We start from the raw sequence: 19,897 nt of genomic DNA, 5'->3' as shown, positions 1-19,897 counted from the left end.
GGACTTTCAGAAGGCTTTCGACAAGGTCCCACATAAGAGATTAGTATGCAAACTTAAAGCACACGGTATTGGGGGTTCAGTATTGATGTGGATAGAGAACTGGCTGGCAGACAGGAAACAAAGAGTAGGAGTAAACGGGTCCTTTTCAGAATGGCAGGCAGTGACTAGTGGGGTACCAAAAGGCTCAGTGCTGGGACTCCAGCTATTTACAATATATATTAATGATTTGGACGAGGGAATTGAATGCAACATCTCCAGGTTTGCGGATGACACGAAGCTGGGGGGCAGTGTTAGCTGTGAGGAGGATGCTAGGAGGCTGCAATGTGACTTCGATAGGCTGGGTGAGTGGGCAAATGCATGGCAGATGCAGTATAATGTGGATAAATGTGAGGTTATCCACTTTGGTGGCAAAAACAGGAAAACAGACTATTATCTGAATGGTGGCCGATTAGGAAGGAGGGAGATGCAACGAGACCTGGGTGTCATGGTACATCAGTCATTGAAATTAGGCATGCAGGTGCAGCAGGCAGTGAAGAAAGCAAATGGTATGTTAGCAGTCATAGCAAAAGGATTTGAGTATAGGAGCAGGGAGGTTCTACTGCAGTTGTACAGGGCCTTGGTGAGACCACACCTGGAGTATTGTGTAGTTTTTGGTCTCCTAATCTGAGGAAAGACATTCTTGCCATTGAGTGAGTACAGATAAGGTTCACCAGACTGATTGCTGGGATGGCAGGACTTTCATATGAAGAAAGACTGGATAGACTCGGCTTGTTCTCGCTAGAATTTAGAAGATTGAGGGGGGATCTTATAGAAACTTACAAAATTCTTAAGGGGTTGAACAAGCTAGATGCAAGAAGATTGTTCCCGATGTTGGGGAAGTCCAGAACAAGGGGTCGCAGTTTAGGATAAGGGGGATGTCTTTTAGGACCGAGATGAGAAAAAAGATTTTCACACAGAGAGTGGTGAATCTGTGGAATTCTCTGCCACAGAAAGTAGTTGAGGCCAGTTCATTGGCTATATTTAAGAGGGAGTTAGATGTGGCCCTTGTGGCTAGAAGAATCAGGGGTATAGAGAGAAGGCAGGTACAGGATACTGAGTTGAATGATCAGCCATGATCATATTGAATGACGGTGCAGGCTCGAAGGGCCGAATGGCCTACTCCTGCATCTATTTTCTATGTTCCTATGATTCCTATGAAATCTTTTCCCCTTCACCTTAAAACTGTCCTCTGTTCCTCGATTCACCTACTCGGGGCATTGAAATGGATCTATCTAATGCATTTTAGATTTCTCGAAAGTGTTACTTTAAAAAAAGTAACGTTTACACAAACATACAACTTTATTAATGTCATGGTTTGATGATTCTCAATTCAATCCCCCCCCCCCCCCCCCCCCCCCCCCCCCCCCCCCCCGTGCAACACATAATTTGTATAACTTTGCAAAGTCAGGAAATGTTATGATTATTTCTTCTCCCTTTTTACAACTACAAACAAAAAAAAAGCACTTGAAATTATAACACAATTAAAAGTCAAATTGTCTGTACTGTGGAAGGCACTGGCGTCGATCTGGGGGGGGGGGGGGGGGGGGGGGGAGGGGGGATGGCCTGTATTATTATTCCCCAGTTTTTGGAGGTCAAGCAATAACAAAAATAATAATCACCTGCTCCTATCTCTCATGAGGGCTCTGCATTATCTTAAAAATACTTCAAACAAAAAACATTGAAATCATACTTTACAATGCACTAAAACATGATTTTAATACATCAAATTTCAAAAAGTCCCAACCGTGGGAGGGGGAGCTCCCCCGTCCTACAACCTCCCCTCAATGCTTCAAAATCAAGTGGTCGAGTTTTATTGCCATATATACTCAAGAATAGAAATATAGAAAATAGGTGCAGGAATAGGCCTTGTGCCCTATCGAGCCAGCACTGCCATTCAATATGATCATGGCTATTCATCTAAAAGCAGTACCCCTTTCCTGTTTTTCCCCATATCCCCTGATTTTGCTAGCTGCATGAGCTAAATGTAACTCTCTCTGGAAAACATCCAGTGAATTGGCCTCCACTGCCTTCTGTGGCAGAGAATTCCACAGATTCACAACTCTCTGGGTGAAGAATGTTTGTCCTCATCTCAGTCCAACATGGCCTACCCCTTATTCTTAAACTGTGACCCATGGTTCTGGACTCCCCCAACATCGGGAACATGTTTCCTGCAGTTACAGTAAGTGAAAATCCTGCAGGCAAGCAGGATGCCTTCTCCAACCACCCCCATTTGAAGGCCACTATCTTCCACCGCTTCTATCCAGTGTTTGGTACCTACTTCCAGCAGCCACTGGTTGTCCTCCAGGATGAACCGAGCCACAGCCTGGTCTATGCCGGTCACCAGGGCGAATTGGGCGCAGAGACTCTCACGGCAGCGGCACAAGGCCTCAGACGGCCCGGGACTCTTGCACTGAGGCTGCTCCATGGCCGGAGCTGCAGCGAGCGACTCGCCAGCCCGGCAAACACTCACCAGCCCCAGATCCCCGTCCGCATCTGCCCCCCGCCGCTGCTTCTGCTTCCATCCCTCCCTCCCTCATCCTCGGCTCTCCAACACCCACGACCAGGTTGTTCACAGCACAGCAGCTGCAGCCCCCGGTTCCGCGGCCCGTGTCCATTTCTCTGGACTCCATCTGCCATGATTCTCAGTCTGAAATAGGATCTCGACCCGAAACGTCACTCTGTAGCGGGACCTATTGGCTAAACTGTGTATTAGAGAAATTAGTGTCTGAAGAAGGGGTTCGGCCCGAAACGTTGCCCTTTTCCTTCGCTCCATAGATGCTGCTGCACCCGCTGAGTTTCTCCAGCTTTTTTGTCTACCTGTGTATTAGAAAACCCTCGTCAGAGGCCGGGTCTGTCACGTGACAGGGTTGGCGCGCGGGCTTTTGACAGTTGATGGTTGACGGTTGGCAGTTGGCGGTTGGTGTTTGACAGTTGACACTTGACAGTTGATGGTTGACAGTTGGCGGTTGACACTTGGCGGTTGGTGTTTGACAGTTGATGGTTGACAGTTGGCGGTTGACGGTTGACACTTGGCGGTTGGTGTTACACAGTTGACGGTTGGTGTTAGACAGTTGACGGTTGGTGTTAGACAGTTGACGGTTGGTGTTAGACAGTTGACGGTTGGTGTTTGACAGTTGACGGTTGGTGTTTGACAGTTGACGGCTGGCGGTTAGTGTTTGACAGTTGACAGTTTTTGTTTTTTTTAATCAAAAAATTTATTCAATTATTAAAAATAATATTGACACTACAATAAAACAAGCCAAAACCCACCACCATAATACAATACAAACATGTATCCATAATAACTACTATACAACTATGTTACAATCCTTATTGAGGATACATTCAACACCCTGCGGAGCCCAGCGGTCCCGGAACTCCCTCAGGGTGCCCGCAGACAGGGCGTATTCCTTTTCTAACCCCACCCGGGCACGGACGTAACCCCGGAAAAGGGGCAGGCAGCCGGCTCGGGTAGAGCCCTCCACCGTCTGGCGCCGTGACTCGCGGATGGCCAGCTTGGCCAGGCCCAGGAGCAACCCAACCAGGACATCTTCAGCCCTACCCTCACCCCTACGCACAGGGTGTCCAAAGATGAGGATGGTGGGTGAGAAATGCAGCCAGAAGGCAAGGAGCAGCCCCTTTAGATATTCAAACAGTGGCTGCAGCCTCACGCACTCCATGTACACGTGGTACACAGACTCTTCCAGCCCGCAACAGTGGCAGGCGGCTGGCGAGTCTGTGAACCGCGAGAGAAACAGGTTGCAGGGAACACCTCGGCGCAATACCCTCCACCCCAGGTCCCCAATGTAGAGGGGGAGAATCCCTGCGTAGAGGGACCCCCACCGGGGGCCCCCTGACAGTTGGCGGTTGGCGGTTGGTGTTTGACAGTTGACGGTTGACGGTTGGTGTTTGACGGTTGACGGTTGACAGTTGACGGTTGGCGGTTGGTGTTTGACAGTTGACGGTTGACGGTTGGTGTTTGACGGTTGACGGTTGACGGTTGGTGTTTGACGGTTGGCGGTTGGTGTTTGACGGTTGACGGTTGACGGTTGGTGTTTGACGGTTGACGGTTGACCAGCTGATGCTCTTCGCGTTAACAAGAGCTCAGAAACGGTTTTCCCTCGACCAGATACCCGTGCAGTTTAAATGTTGTTTTTACAATAAAACTATTTGACTCTACCCGTGTGGTCTCGCTACAACCTATTCCTTCTCTCCAACACATGCTGCCTGTCCCGCTACATTGGTCACCCCGTCGGTCCTAACGTTTCCGGACCCGCTGTTATGGACGCAGCCGATGACCTCGACGCCAACCCGGCCCAGCAAAACGTCACGGCCTCAAGCCTGGTTCCTGCAAATCGAGGCCCAGTTTCAGGTCCGACACAGTTACATTGCCGCCGGTTTAACCAGGTATTTCTACATGGATCAAGGAACCTCTCCTTACCTCTAACAAGCGCCGGCCGAAGGCAAGTACGAGGGCCTCCAGGATCCTGCACATGGACGGCCTCGGCGTGAACTGATGAGGGAAATGTTGTCGCTGATGGACGGTGACCGGCCTCGGCTTCTCTTTGACCAGGCGTTCGGCAGCGACTACACCGGCCCCCCTGCAAGTCGCCGAGGGAGCGGACGAGCTGTGACAAGACAAGCAGCAACATGGCGGCGCTTCCATCAGCCGGGTATCTATCTGCGGCTCCACCATTCCACCGACAACACAACGACGCAACCGGCAGCAGCGGATACCGGTCAGTGTCTGACAGTCTTGGGCCTCATTCCTACCACACATTAGGAATGTTCACCCTGAGGGAGTTCCCGCCACCGCTGGGCACCGAGGGGGGGTTGAATGTATCCTGGACAAGGATTGCAATATAGTTGTTTAGCACTTGCTTAGCATATTTGTTTGTCTTGTATTATGGTGGTGTTTTGTTTTACTGTATTGTAAATACTATTTTCATATTTGAATAAATATTTTTGATCAAAAAAAATATATAAAAAAAGATTAGGAATGTTACAACATTTTAAGATTTAAAAAAACCAAGCCTGTCATTTATTCCATCATATAAAGTTTAAAAAGGACTTTAATTTGACACCTAATTCACTTTCATATTTTAAGTATTAAAAAAGTTATGGCCATTTTCATACTCGGAAATTAGCATCTTGTCCCCTATTGCTTTTCCATTGACTTAACACAAAAGCTGTGATCGAGGACAGTCAAAAGCCCATAACTTTATTAAAAATTAAAAGAACTGAGTGAAATTTTCAGTTATTATAGATTGAAGCATTCTGGAAACAAGCATTCTTACTTGGATGGCCTGAAATTAAAGTATATAATTAGTTAATTACCTAATTAAGTAGCATGATTCGGGAGGGGCTGCTTGTTTTGCGCGGTTTTTCACTTGGTTCAGCGCTGACCACCGTTGTGGGCAGATGTGTCTGGAGAACCTGTATACTGGATATCCAACTTTTGAATAAAGATCTGTTGAAAACTCCAGTAGTCGTTTCTCAGACCACTAAAAGCTAATTACAAAATTACCCGTTGTGACGGAAATAATAATAAACGCCCAGACTGCCTTGAAAATTGAAAAATGTGATATTCTCAAGATCAGAGCTGTAATATTATTGTAACATTAAAACGAATAGTAAATACCCAACAAAAAATCATATTCATCAGTCATCAAATCAATTAAATTCATCTAAATTAAATTACTAGATCTAAACATCTATCCCATTCTTAAGAAAAGGCTAAAAATTATTTTTAAATAGCCAAAGTGTCCAAACAACAAACTAATCCCATTCACACAAGAATTCTCAATATAAACTGATGTTTAAATCTCACTTTGTCATGAATTTCTATGCCAAATGTAAGGAATTGAATGTTTAATTCTCATAAATTTTACTCTTTCTCACTGCAGCAGGCAGGGGCCATTTTATAGACATTTGTTCAAAATCCAGAAACATCCACTCTCGGGATAATCAAAATAATTATTTTTTGCACATGTCGGAGGATTATTTGTTGTATGTGACGGATGGTAGGGTGGAAGGTGAGGACAAATAATCCTCGACATTTTCGCCATCTCCAACAGGATCCCACCACTGGCCACATCTTCCCATCTCCTCCCCTGTCTGCTTTTCGCAGAGACCGCTCCCTCCCTAACTCCCTGGTCAATTCGTCCCTTCCCACCCGAACCACCGCCTCTCCTGGCACTTTCCCTTGCAACCGCAGGAAATGCTACACTTATCACTTTACCTCCCCCCTTGACTCCATTCAAGGACCCAAGCAGTCTTTCCAGGTGAGACAGAGGTTCACCTGCACCTCCTCAACCTCATCTGGTGCATCCTCTACTATAGATGTCAGCTGCTCTACATCGGTGAGACCAAGTGTAGGCTTGGCGATCACTTTGCCCAATACCTCCGCTCAGTTCGCAATAACGAAACCTGATGTCCTGGTGGCTCAGCACTTCAACTCCCCCTCCCATTCCCAATCCCTGACCTTTGTGTCCTGGGCCTCCTCCATGGCCAGAGTGAGGCCCACCATAAATTGGAGGAGCAGCACCTCATATTTCGCTTGGGCAGTTTGCACCCCAGCGGTATGAACATTGACTTCTCCAATTTCAGGTAGGCCCTGCTTTCTCCTCCTCTTCACAGCTCTCCCTCAGCCCACTGTCCCCGCCTCTTCCTTTCTTATTCCCGCCCTCACATCAATCTGAGGAAGGGTCTCGACCCGAAACGTTGCCTGTTTCCTTCGCTCCATAGATGATGCTGCCTCACCCGCTAAGTTTCTCCAGCATTTTTGTCTACCTTTGATTTTCCAGCATCTGCAGTTCCTTCTTAAACGTGTGGTTTAAATGTTGTTATTACAATAACTATTTTACTCTACCCATTTGAACTCGCTACAACCCATTCCTTCTCTCTACACATGCTGCCTGTCCCGCTGAGGTGGGTGCTGATGGAACACGTGTATGTCACAGTCTGCCCTCTCCTCATTCTCATCCACTTCACCCCCAGTACTTTTCCACCGGTCCCTCCTTCTCCTCACCTGCCTGCCTGCCACTTTCTTCTTCTTCTTCTTCTTCTTCTTCTTCTTCTTCTTCTTCTTCTTCTTCTTCTTCTTCTTCTTCTTCTTCTTCTTCTTCTTCTTCTTCTTCTTCTTCTTCTTCTTCTTCTTCTTCTTCTTCTTCTTCTTCTTCTTCTTCTTCTTCGTTTTACGGCAGCCGGCATCCACAATGTTGCATTGCTGCCACCTTCTGACTTCACTCCACAGTCCTCATGTCTTTACATTATATCCTTTTTATAAAGCCAGAGGCCCTCAAGAAATTAAACAACACCTTTACTCCTTTTCCTTCCCCTCCATACTCTAGAATGTTCTTTACTGATATATCTGTCATTCCAATTTTCTTCATTTCACTGATCAAAACTCTTCTTTCTGTTTCATATCTTCTACATGCAACTAGGGCATGCTGAACTGTTTCCGGCTGATGGCATTACTCACACATCCCAGTAGGGTGTTTTCCCAACATTTTTAATGTGCTGTTCAGGTGAGTGTGTCCTATCCTCAATCTTGCTAACACTACCTGTTCTCTCCTGTTCCCCCCTCTTCTTGCTGTAATGCCCACTCTATTTTGTAGCGAATAGAGGTGTCTCCCCTTTGTCTCCTGTTCCCAGTATTGTTGCCATTCCTGATTTATTTTCTTCCACACAATGTGTTTTCCTTCAGATTTGGATAATTGTAAGTTTACCTCTATGTTCTCTTTTTTAACGGCCTCTTTTGCTAATTTAACCACTTTTTCATTTCCTAGCACACCAATGTGTGCTGGGACCCACAACAAAGTCACGTCACAGCCCTTCCTTGTTACTTGGCTTAATAGTAGTAGAATTTCATACACTAGGTCAGGCCGCCTATGGGATGCACCAGACCCAATACTCTGGATTGCAGACAATGAGTCGCTACATATTAATACTTTGCATGGTTGCACCTGTTCTATCCACCGAACTGCCATCAAAATAGCGTACAGTTCCACTGTATATACTGCCAAATAGTTATTTGTTCTTTTGCAAATCTCAACATTCATCCCTTGCACTACCACAGCTGCCCCTGTTGTTTCAGCTACTGGGTCCTTTGATCCATCTGTGAAAATTAAGAGGTGTTCCCTGTATCTATTATATATATGGTTATGGTATTCTGTTTTTAGGTCCGAATTTTTTTCCCTCCTTTTTGCCTCCCATATCTCCAGATCAACTTTTGGGATGTTCAGTAACCATATTGGGACAGATGGCCACAATACTGCAGGGCACACTCCCCTCTCATCAGCCCAACTCTCCTCACCTGTTGCACTCAGTTGCCTCTGATCACCAATTAACCCGGTATATAGACTCTCCTCACCGTTCACACAGTGCCAGATTGTTCTCAGCATTCATGCAAGACTCTCCAGCGACTTCCCGACTGCCTACACGGATTCGAACCTGCCTGCCCCTCTTCGGAACCCTCGCTCAATCCTGAGCCTCTGTGTGAGTACGGTGTACCCATTCCTGTGTTACTACTCTGTGTTACAGTATCGTAATAAAGTTCATTACCAAATATACCTGCCTGATTCTGTGCTGCTATTGGGTCCAAGCTATACCCGTTACAGTACAATCTAGCCAACAATGGACTCAGCGCACACAACGTCTCCGTCAAACCGCTTCGAGAGGATTGAGCACACGCTCCTGCAGCACGGAGCTATGCTCACTGCCTCCAACTCCGAGGTTCGACAGGCTGTGTCAAACCAAGAGCAAGCATTGGTTGCACTAGCCACCCAGGTCCAACAGCTGACGACCACCCTCGCCCAGGCTACACCCCATGCTTCGCCTCCGGCTCCGACAGCACCAGCTCCCGGTCCGCCAGGACCATCACCTGAGCCCCGGATGGGAACCCCGGAGCGCTACGCTGGAGACCCGGAGGGCTGCAACCCATTCATCACGAACTGTTCCATTCTCTTCGCCCTACAGCCCTACACCTTCGCCCAGGAAGCGGCGAGAGTGGCATTTACCATTAATCACCTGACTGGCAGTGCTCGGCTATGGGGAACGGCTGAATGGGAGCGACGCACGCCGGCTTGCTCCTCTTTCCAGGCCTTCGCTGCGGAGCTTCGCAAGGTGTTCGGTGAGGTTTCGATGGGTCCGGACGCTGCGGGAAGTCTGCTGGGGTTGAGCCAGGGGAACCAGAGCGTCGCTGACTTCGCCATCGACTTTCGCACCTGGGCCCGTCAGAGTGATTGGAACGCCCCGGCCCAGTGTGACGCTTTCTTGCTGGGCTTGAATGACTATATCAAGGATGACTTGGTGTCCCACGACCTTCCTTCTTCTCTGGATGGGCTTATCGAGCTAACGACCCGTCTGGACCGACGCATCCTGGCGAGACGTCGGGAGAGGCGACAGGGACAGGCGGACCGCCAGCTATCCACCCAAGCTCGTTTTCCTCCGGAGACTGGACTACCCTCGTCGGGGCAACCGTCGAGGCAACCCGAACCCATGAAGGTGGGTCGCACCAGTCTCACCCCCGAGGAACGGGAATGTCGGCATCGGGGGAACCTCTGTCTCTACTGTGGCCTGGCGGGTCATTACATCTCCAAGTGTCCAGTAAAAGGCCAGACTCACCAGTAGCGGAGGAATTACTGGTGAGTCGAACCTCTGAACTTTCCGCTGCCCGACGCCCTCTTTGTCATGCCCGTCTGCTGTTGTCTGATGGTTCTCACACCCTCGCCACCTTCATAGACTCTGGTTGTGACATTAATCTTATGGACAAGGAACTAGCCCGCCAGCTAGGCATCAGTTGTGTTCCCATGCCTGAACCTGTTCCCGCCAACGCCCTCGACGGCCATCTCCTGGGGACTGTTTCTCACCAGACGGTCCCAGTGCGCATGCTCCTGTCTGGTAATCACCATGAGGCCATCCAGTTCCACATCCTGCAGTCTCCCCGTCTTCCCCTCATCCTGGGTTACCCCTGGCTTCGGCGACACAACCCCAACATCGACTGGAGGACGGGGGTCATCTTGGGTTGGAGCCCTTCCTGCCACCAAGTGTGCCTGAAGCAAGCCTCAGCTCCTCAACCGGCCACCTGCTCCAGTTCTGCTCCAGATCTGACGGGGGTCCCAGCCGAGTACCATGACTTTGGGGAGGTTTTTAGCAAGTCTAGGGCCACCTCCTTTCCTCCTCATCGGCCCTATGACTGCGCCATAGACTTCCTGCCTGGTTCCGCTCCTCCTAGGGGTCGCCTTTACTCCCTGTCCGCCCCTGAGTGAGGCGCCATGGAGAAATACAGAAACGACTCCTTGGCTGCTGGTCTCATCCATCCCTCCTCGTCTCCTGCTGGGGCTGGGTTCTTCTTCGTGGAGAAGAAGGACAAATCTCTGCGTCCCTGCATAGATTACCAGGAGGGACTCAACGGCATCACGGTGAAGAATCGCTACCCTCTCCCACTCATCTCCTCTGCTTTCGAGCTCCTGGAGGGGGCCACCATCTTTCCGAAGTTGGATCTACGCAACGCCTACCACTTGGTCCGCATCAAAGAGGGAGATGAGTGGAAGACCGCCTTCAACACTCCCACGGGACATTATGAATACCTGGTGATGACCTTTGGCCTCACCAATGCCGCGGCCGTCTTCCAAGCTTTGGTCCATGACGTTCTCAGAGACATGTTGAACAAGTACGTGTTCGTCTATATTGATGACATCCTCGTCTTTTCACGGACCAAGGAGGAACACCTACACCACGTCCAGGCAGTTCTACATCGGCTCCTGGAGAACTCGCTCTTCGTTAAAGCTGAGAAGTGCGAGTCTCACTCCCCGTCAGTCTCCTTCCTAGGATACATCGTTGGCCAAGGGAACATCAAGATGGACCCCGCCAAGGTCTCTGCTGTCACCACCTGGCCTGTTCCTGACTCCCGCAAGCAGCTCCAAAGGTTCCTGGGGTTCGCCAATTTTTACCGACGGTTCATCCGTGGCTACAGTACTGTGGCCGCACCCCTCACGGCACTCACGTCCTCCAGGGTTCCGTTCCGGTGGTCTGCCGCGGCCGACGAAGCTTTTCAGACACTCAAGACACGGTTTACATCGGCCCCCATCCTCCAAGTTCCGGACTCAGAGAGACAGTTCGTGGTGGAGGTGGACGCCTCCGACGTGGGGGTGGGAGCTGTCTGTCCCAGCGGGCTGCCGGGGACCAGAAGCTCCATCCATGCGCCTTCTTCTCCCGCCGCCTGACCCCTGCTGAGAGGAATTATAACATTGGCAACCGAGAACTGTTGGCGGTTAAGTTGGCGTTGGAGGAATGGCGTCACTGGTTGGAGGGAACCGAGCAGCCTTTCTTGGTTTGGACTGACCACAAGAACCTTGAATACCTCCAGTCCGCCAAGAGGCTCAACTCTCGTCAGGCCCGCTGGTCTCTCTTCCTCACCCGCTTCAACTTCTCCCTCTCCTACCGACCTGGGTCCCGCAACGTGAAGCCCGATGCCCTCTCTCCACAATTCTTGGCGAAGGAGGAGCCTGCCTCTGGCCCCAAGACCATCCTCCCGTCCTCGCCCAGGTTTGCCTCCCTCACCTGGGAGGTGGAGGAGAAGGTCAAGGCGGCCTTGGAGAACCAGCCGGGACCCAGCGCATGCCCTCCTGATCGCCTGTTTGTGGTTTCTGCCCTGCGGTCCGACGTCCTTCAGTGGGCCCACAGCTCTCGACTCACCTGTCATCCCGGCATTCAGCGGACCAAGGAGATGGTGCTACGAAGGTTCTGGTGGGCATCGCTGGAGGAGGACACTCGGGAGTTTGTCAACGCCTGTCCCGTTTGCAACCAGCACAAGGTCTCACACCAAGCTCCTGCGGGTCATCTGCTTCCACTGCCTTTACCCCATCGACCATGGTCCCACATCTCCCTGGACTTCGTTACCGGCCTGCCCCCATCCAGTGGTCACACCACCATCCTGACCGTGGTCGATAGATTTAGCAAGATGGCTCACTTCGTGCCCCTGCCCAAGCTTCCATCAGCCAAGGAAATTGCCGAGCTCAAGTTACTCCACGTCTACAGGCTCCATTCGTCACTGCCGCAGGACGTGGACCCAAGCCAGGGCGGCCCTTCCCCGCCCCGTGGACCGTTACGCCACGGCTGCCAACCGTCAGCGCACCCAGGCCCCCACCTACCTCGCGGGCCAGAAGGTGTGGCTGTCGACCCGGGACCTTCCCTTGAGGGTGGAGTCCAAGAAGTTGGCACCTAAGTTCATCGGTCCCTTTGAGATCCAGAAGGTCATCAACCCAGCGGCTGTGAGGCTCAAGTTGCCTCGTTCCATGCGGGTCCATCCTACGTTCCACGTGTCCAGAGTAAAGTCAGTCCGGGAGAGCTCCCTGGTCCCCGCAGTGCCTCCTCCTCCACTTCCTCGTCTCATCGACAGAGGCCCCGCCTTTACGGTGCACCGCCTCCTGCGCTCCCGCCGTCGCGGGAGGGGTCTCCAATACCTGGTCGATTGGGAGGGTTACGGTCCAGAGGAGAGGTCCTGTGTTCCTGCTCGACACATCCTGGACGCCTCCCTCATCAGGGAGTTTCACCGGCGTCATCCAGACCAGCCGTCCAAGTCCGCCACTCCTAGAGGGGTCGCCACCCCTGAGACTCTGTCCCCTCTTCCGTCTGAGGCGCCCAGTGACGACGAGACGGTGCTTTCCTCTGATGCCATGGAGGAGGATGCGGACATGGATGTCTCGGACGCATATTAGCCCTCCTCCGGTCCCCCTCCTCCCACCCAACTCTGCGTGGGATTGGGTTTATTTTTTTTATTGTTTTTTGTTGTTTTGGGACGTCAGGAGCCGTCCCTTGAGGGGGGTGGGGTTCTGTCACAGTCTGCCCTCTCCTCATTCTCATCCACTTCACCTCCCTGTACTTTTCCTCACCTGCCTGCCTGCCACTCCCCTCTCATCAGCCCAACTCTCCTCACCTGTTGCACTCAGTTGCCTTTGATCACCAATTAACCCGGTATATAGACTCTCCTCACCGTTCACACAGTGCCAGATTGTTCTCAGCATTCATGCAAGACTCTCCAGCGATTTCCCGACTGCCTACACGGATTCGAACCTGCCTGCCCCTGACCATTCCGTCCTGTCGTCTTCCCGGATAGCACCTCAGGCTTCTGTCCCCGACCTCCTGGTTTCTGTCTGCCTCTCTCCTGGGCTGTTTGGTGTATCCCTGCAACAGCTCCTCGACTACCTGCCTGGCTTCGACTCTCCTTTCGTCTGTCCCTCGCTGGTTTGTTTGCATCGTGTGTTGGATCTCCTGGTTACCGGACCTTCCGCTACCCCGACTATGTCTCCTGCCTGCCCCTCTTCGGAACCCTCGCTCAATCCTGAGCCTCTGTGTGAGTACGGTGTACCCATTCCTGTGTTACTACTCTGTGTTACAGTATCGTAATAAAGTTCATTACCAATTGTACCAGCCTGATTCTGTGCTGCTATTGGGTCCAAGCTATACCCGTTACAGTTTAGATCTAGTAATTTAATTTAGATGAATTTAATTGATTTGATGACTGATGAATATGATTTTTTTGTTGGGTATTTACTATTCGGTTTAATGTTACAATAATATTAAAGTTCTGATCTTGAGAATATCACATTTTTCAATTTTCAAGGCAGTCTGGGCGTTTATTACTATTTCCGTCACAACGGGTAATTTTGTAATTAGCTTTTAGTGGTCTGAGAAACGACTACCGGAGTTTTCAACATCTTTATTCAAAAGTTGGATATCCAGTATACAGGTTCTCCAGACACATCTGCCCACAACGGTGGTCAGCGCTGAACCAAGTGAAAAACCGCGCAAAACAAGCAGCCCCTCCCGAATCATGTGACCGCGGTTTCCGAACGCCAGGTTCGTTATATGCGTGCGCTTGCAGGCGCCGCTACAAGCTACTTAATTAGGTAATTAACTAATTATATACTTTAATTTCAGGCCATCCAAGTAAGGATGCTTGTTTCCAGAATGCTTCAATCTATAATAACTGAACATTTCACTCAGTTCTTTTAATTTTTAAGAAAGTTATGGGCTTTTGACTGTCCTCGATCACAGCTTTTGTGTTAAGTCAATGGAAAAGCAATATGGGACAAGATGTTAATTGACGCAAGATGTCACCAGAGTGAAGTGGTCGTGGTCCAGCACGAGTCTCGCACGATATAACGGGTGGTAGATAAAGAGTTCCCACGGTACTCGGCATTTCTGTTATTTGTGCGAGTGACTTGTCCGTCTCCCGAGCTTTCCCGTTAATCTTGAATGAACATCGTGAACTGTAGTGTTGTTAATCACGTGGCACAAATGATGTCACTTTGTTTTCACACACTATATTGGGGTTTTTTCACACACTATATTCCTCCCTTGGTTGAATTGGCTCATTTGGAGACATGCCTATACTAAGTATTTTCGAGTACAGGATGGTGGTTATTTTCATTGACGCGCTGTATGCAGCAGCCCACTATGTGCATCGAGAACGCTTGCGTGAAGGCAGAAGGTTGAGATTAATTAAAAAGAGAATTAAGAGGAAGTCTCACTGGGTGAAGCCCATCTTTCAACGGAGACCTCAATTTGGACAATATGATCAGCTGCTTAATGTGCTGTGCGAAGAGGATAAAAGTGCATTCACAAACTTTGTCAGAATTTCACCCGAGCTCTTTAATGAGCTGAAGAATAATCTGTTTTTTTTTTAGACAAATGTTGTTTGGTGTGATGCACCTTCTCTCAATATGTGCAAGAATTCGTCTTTTTATTTTGTCAAATAGGAATAAAGACTTTGTCTCACATTGACCGTGATGGTTGTCTTATTTTATTATCTACTGAGAGGTGAAACTTTCAAACCTTTAACCAGTCAGTAGACAGACAATAAATAGTAACAATCGAGCCATAAATGGTGTATACAAGGTGAAGGGAACAACGCTGTGTGCAAGATAATGTTTAAAATGCGAGGAATCGATCGGGTAGATGCACAGTCTCTTGCCCAGAGTAGGCGAATCGAGGACCAGATTACATAGGTTTAAGGTGAAGGGGAAATGATTTAATATGGATCTGATTAAATACTGTCAGTAGTAAACCCGATCAAAAACAACACCAGGACGTCTATTAAACACCAGAGATCCCAGTAAACACCCAGCCGAGACTTATTCAGGTCTAGTGGAAAGACACAAGCGCTGGAGCAACTCAGCGGGTCAGGCAGCATCGCTAGACAACATGGATAGATGATGTTTCGGGTCGGGACTCTTCTTCAGCGCTGAGTTACTCCCGCATATTGTCTCTTTCCAATGCAGATTAGCGTCTGCGATTCTTTGCTCCTGCATTATGGGGTCTATCTCGATTCCCGATAAAGTCTAAAACCCATCCTCCAGAGTTCTCAGCCCAGGGCGCCCATAAACAAGCCCTTAACTCCACACTGGGGACAGAGGCTGAGAGGTGTACAAAACCACGAGACGAACAGGCAGGGAAATAGACAGAGTCCAGGGTAATATATGTCCTTTGCCCACAGAGGGGATTCGAGGACCAGAGGGCATAGGTTCAAGGTGAGGGGGGAAGATCTGATAGGAATCTGAGTGAGGGGTAACATTTTCGCACAAAGGGTGGTGGGTGTATGGAACAAGCTGCCAGAGGAGGTAGTTGAGGCTGGGTCCATCCCTACATTTAAGAAACATTTAGACAGGTACATGGATAAGACAGGTTGGGAGGGATATGGACCAGACGCAGGCAGATGGGACTAGTTTCGATGGGACATTTTGGCCGGTATGGGCAAGTTGAGCCGAAGGGCCGGTTTCCACACAGTAACTCGATAAAGCCAGTGAGTATACGATCTAAGATAGTCCGAGGGCCTCGAATGCGGTAGGTAGTAGTTCAGGAATGCACTGTGGTTGGTGTTAGGATGGTTCAGTTACATAAGTGCTCAAATGTAGGCACCGTTTTTGCAATGGAAGCTCCGAGACTGTGCAGCGGGCGATTGTCGTGTTGGCTGGGACTCCTGTTATCCATGCAGGGGATTGACCTCAGTCTGAAGAAGGCTCTCGACCCGAAACGCCACCCGTTCCTTCTCTCCAGAGTTGCTGCCTGTCCGGCTGAATTGCTCCAAGCAACTGGTGCCTATCTTCAAAGGACTGACCACCGGGCTGGATGTCGGGGCTGGCGTGTTGCGTTTCACAGACCGAACTGTCCAATTAATGGTAACAGATGGGCACTGAGGGAAGTCCCCCCCCCCCTCACTGTTTATCTGCCCTTTCTTTAACTTTTGTGCCTCTATGCAAGTATCTCGCGAGCCATCCCAGACTGCCCATTTCTGCTCCCCCTCGTCTTTAATAACTACATTTCCCTAACAATTACTATCTTTGTTAGTTATAGGAGCAAAATTAGGCCATTCGGTCCATTAAGTCCACTCCGCCATTCAATCGCGGCTGATCTATCTCTCCCTCTCAACCACATTCTCTTGCCTCCTCCCCATAACCTCCTGACAGCCGCACTAATCAGGAATGTATCCATCTCTGCCACTATTCTTCACCCTTTTGACAGTAGTTTTGTTTTATTGGAGACGCGGGAGACAGCGGATGCTGGAATACTGAGCAAAACACGAAATGCTGGAGGACCTCGGTGCATTTGTGTTTAAGAAGGAACTGCAGATGCTGGAAAATCGAAGGTACACAATAATGCTGGAGAAACTCAGCGGGTGCAGCAGCATCTATGGAGCGAAGGAAGTAGGCAACGTTTCGGGCCGAAACGTTGCCTATTTCCTTCGTTCCATAGATGCTGCTGCACCCACTGAGTTTCTCCAGCATTTGTGTGTGTGGGTGGGAGTAGGGGGGGGGGGGGGGGGGAGAGTTAAGGCAGCCTGAAGAAAGGGTCGCCTGTCCATTTCCCTCCGTAGATGCTGCCTGGCCCGCGGAGTTCCTACAGTCTTAGAAACTGCTTTAGACAAAAAGAGACACAAACTGCTGGAGTAAAATAGCTCAGCAAGTGAGGTACCTGAACACTCAAAAATGAAAAAGAATGAAAATGTGATTATTTCACCTCCCTTGAACTATTTTGTGTTTCAGCATGAGAGGGATTATAACATTAGAGACATTCATCTTGTAGTGATGTGTTAATGAAGAATTGCAGACATCAATCTGATAGTAAAAAATATATTTATTTAACAATGAGGTAAAACAAGCACTGACAATCAAACTGCTCAGTTACTCACCGTTCGCAGGAGTTCCCACGGTACCCGCAAGAGTTATTACGGATATCGCACTGGCCACTATGTTCATACAATGTTGCAATGCTGCTCAAGTCACTCTTGGAGAAATTCAAACTTTCTTGAATTTTCTCCGGAGTGACCAAGATACACGACTACCTGCCGTTAGCGCCACGGTGGTCCACGAATGCCGTACTGTTATCGCACGAGGTTCCCACGATGTTAAACTCCGGTTCACTCTTGAGTCAAGTCGCCCCGTGAAAAAGCCACTTAATTAACCGGTATCCGCTGCTGCCGGTTGCGTCGTTGTGTTGTCGGTGGAATGGTGGAGCCGCAGATAGATACCCGGCTGATGGAAGCGCCGCCATGTTGCTGCTTGTCTTGTCACAGCTCGTCCGCTCCCTCGGCGACTTGCAGGGGGGCCGGTGTAGTCGCTGCCGAACGCCTGGTCAAAGAGAAGCCGAGGCCGGTCACCGTCCATCAGCGACAACATTTCCCTCATCAGTTCACGCCGAGGCCGTCCATGTGCAGGATCCTGGAGGCCCTCGTACTTGCCTTCGGCCGGCGCTTGTTAGAGGTAAGGAGAGGTTCCTTGATCCATGTAGAAATACCTGGTTAAACCGGCGGCAATGTAACTGTGTCGGAGCTGAAACTGGGCCTCGATTTGCAGGAACCAGGCTTGAGGCCGTGACGTTTTGCTGGGCCGGGTTGGCGTCGAGGTCATCGGCTGCGTCCATAACAGCGGGTCCGGAAACGTTAGGACCGACGGGGTGACCAATGTAGCGGGACAGGCAGCATGTGTTGGAGAGAAGGAATAGGTTGTAGCGAGACCACACGGGTAGAGTCAAATAGTTTTATTGTAAAAACAACATTTAAACTGCACGGGTATCTGGTCGAGGGAAAACCGTTTCTGAGCTCTTGTTAACGCGAAGAGCACCAGCTGGTCAACCGTCAACCGTCAAACACCAACCGCCAACCGTCAACCGTCAACTGTCAAACACCAACCGTCAACCGTTAAACACCAACCGTCAACCGTCAAACACCAACCGCCAACCGTCAACCGTCAAACACCAACCGTCAACTGTCAAACACCAACCGCCAACCATCAACTGTCAACCATCAACTGTCAAACACCAATCGCCAACCGTCAACCGTCAACTGCCAACCGTCAAACACCAACCGTCAACTGTCAAACACCAACCGCCAACTGCCAACCGCCAACCATCAACTGTCAAAAGCCCGCGCGCCAACCCTGTCACGTGACAGACCCGGCCTCTGACGAGGGTTTTCTAATACACAGGTAGACAAAAATGCTGGAGAAACTCAGCGGGTGCAGCAGCATCTATGGAGCGAAGGAAAAAGGCAACGTTTCGGGCCGAACCCCTTCTTCAGACACTAATTTCTCTAATACACAGTTTAGCCAATAGGTCCCGCTACAGAGTGACGTTTCGGGTCGAGATCCTATTTCAGACTGAGAATCATGGCAGATGGAGTCCAGAGAAATGGACACGGGCCGCGGAACCGGGGGCTGCAGCTGCTGTGCTGTGAACAACCTGGTCGTGGGTGTTGGAGAGCCGAGGATGAGGGAGGGATGGAAGCAGAAGCAGCGGCGGGGGGCAGATGTGGACGGGGTTCTGGGGCTGGCGAGTGTTTGCCGGGCTGGCGAGTCGCTCGCTGCAGCTCCGGCCACGGAGCAGCCTCAGTGCAAGAGTCCCGGGCCGTCTGAGGCCTTGTGCCGCTGCCGTGAGAGTCTCTGCGCCCAATTCGCCCTAGTGACCGGCATAGACCAGGCTGTGGCTCGGTTCATCCTGGAGGACAACCAGTGGCTGCTGGAAGCAGGTACCAAACACTGGATAGAAGCGGTGGAAGATAGTGGCCTTCAAATGGGGGTGTCCTCTAACCCACCCATCCCCCCCCCCTCTCCCCTCCTCCCACCCCACCCTCCCCTACACACACCCCCTCTGTCCCACCCTCCCCTACACAGACCTCCCTCTCCCTTCCACCCCCTCCTCAGGGAGTGTCAGCATCAATCGCCTCCCCCCCCCCCTCTGTGGCTCCGCTCCAGTTTGTGACTTTTAACTTAACGTTTAATAAAGTCTTATATTTAAAATAAACCCGCGACTGAGGATTGTCCGAGTGCTGTCACGGTATTGGGGGGGGGGGGGAGAGAATGTTCCCGATGTTGGTGGAGTCCAGAACCAGGGGCCACGGTTTAAGAATAAGGAGTAACCCATTTAGAACGGAGACGAGGAAACACTTTTTCTCACAGAGAGTTGTGAGTCTGTGGAATTCTCTGCCTCAGAGGGCGGTGGAGGCCGGTTCTCTGGATACTTTAAAGAGAGAGTTAGATAGGGCTCTTAAAGATAGCGGAGTCTGGGGAGAAGGCAGGAACGGGGTACTGATTGGGGATGATCAGCCACGATCGCATTGAATGGCGGTGCTGGCTCGAAGGGCTGAATGGCCTCCTCCTGCACCTATTGTCTAGAATATTCCCAAACAAAAGTGTACAACAGTTGTCGTTTGTCCACGCTCTCCGTCAGTGTCAGCTTTTGCTAATCTATTAACCAATTCCTCTCACCCTCTTTCTTTCACCCCGTTGTTTATTTACATTCATGATCCTCATCTCAGAATCCACAACCTCACACTGAATCCGAGTCATAGAGTCACACA

At 50.2% G+C, this 19,897-nt stretch overlaps 1 protein-coding gene across 1 annotated transcript in view; it reads right to left on the bottom strand.

The window, feature by feature from the left end:
- The window catches only part of LOC116990070 (butyrophilin subfamily 1 member A1-like), a gene marked incomplete at its 3' end in the record, with an annotated part of 338,852 nt that overhangs the window by 255,119 nt on the left and 63,836 nt on the right, over nt 1-19,897 (bottom strand). The window lies entirely within an intron of this gene.

Source organism: Amblyraja radiata, chromosome 30 (assembly GCF_010909765.2).
Source record: "Amblyraja radiata isolate CabotCenter1 chromosome 30, sAmbRad1.1.pri, whole genome shotgun sequence".
Classification (NCBI taxonomy): Eukaryota; Metazoa; Chordata; class Chondrichthyes; order Rajiformes; family Rajidae; genus Amblyraja; species Amblyraja radiata.
The sequence above is the reverse complement of the archived record's forward strand: the minus strand, read 5'-3'. Positions and strand labels throughout refer to the sequence as shown.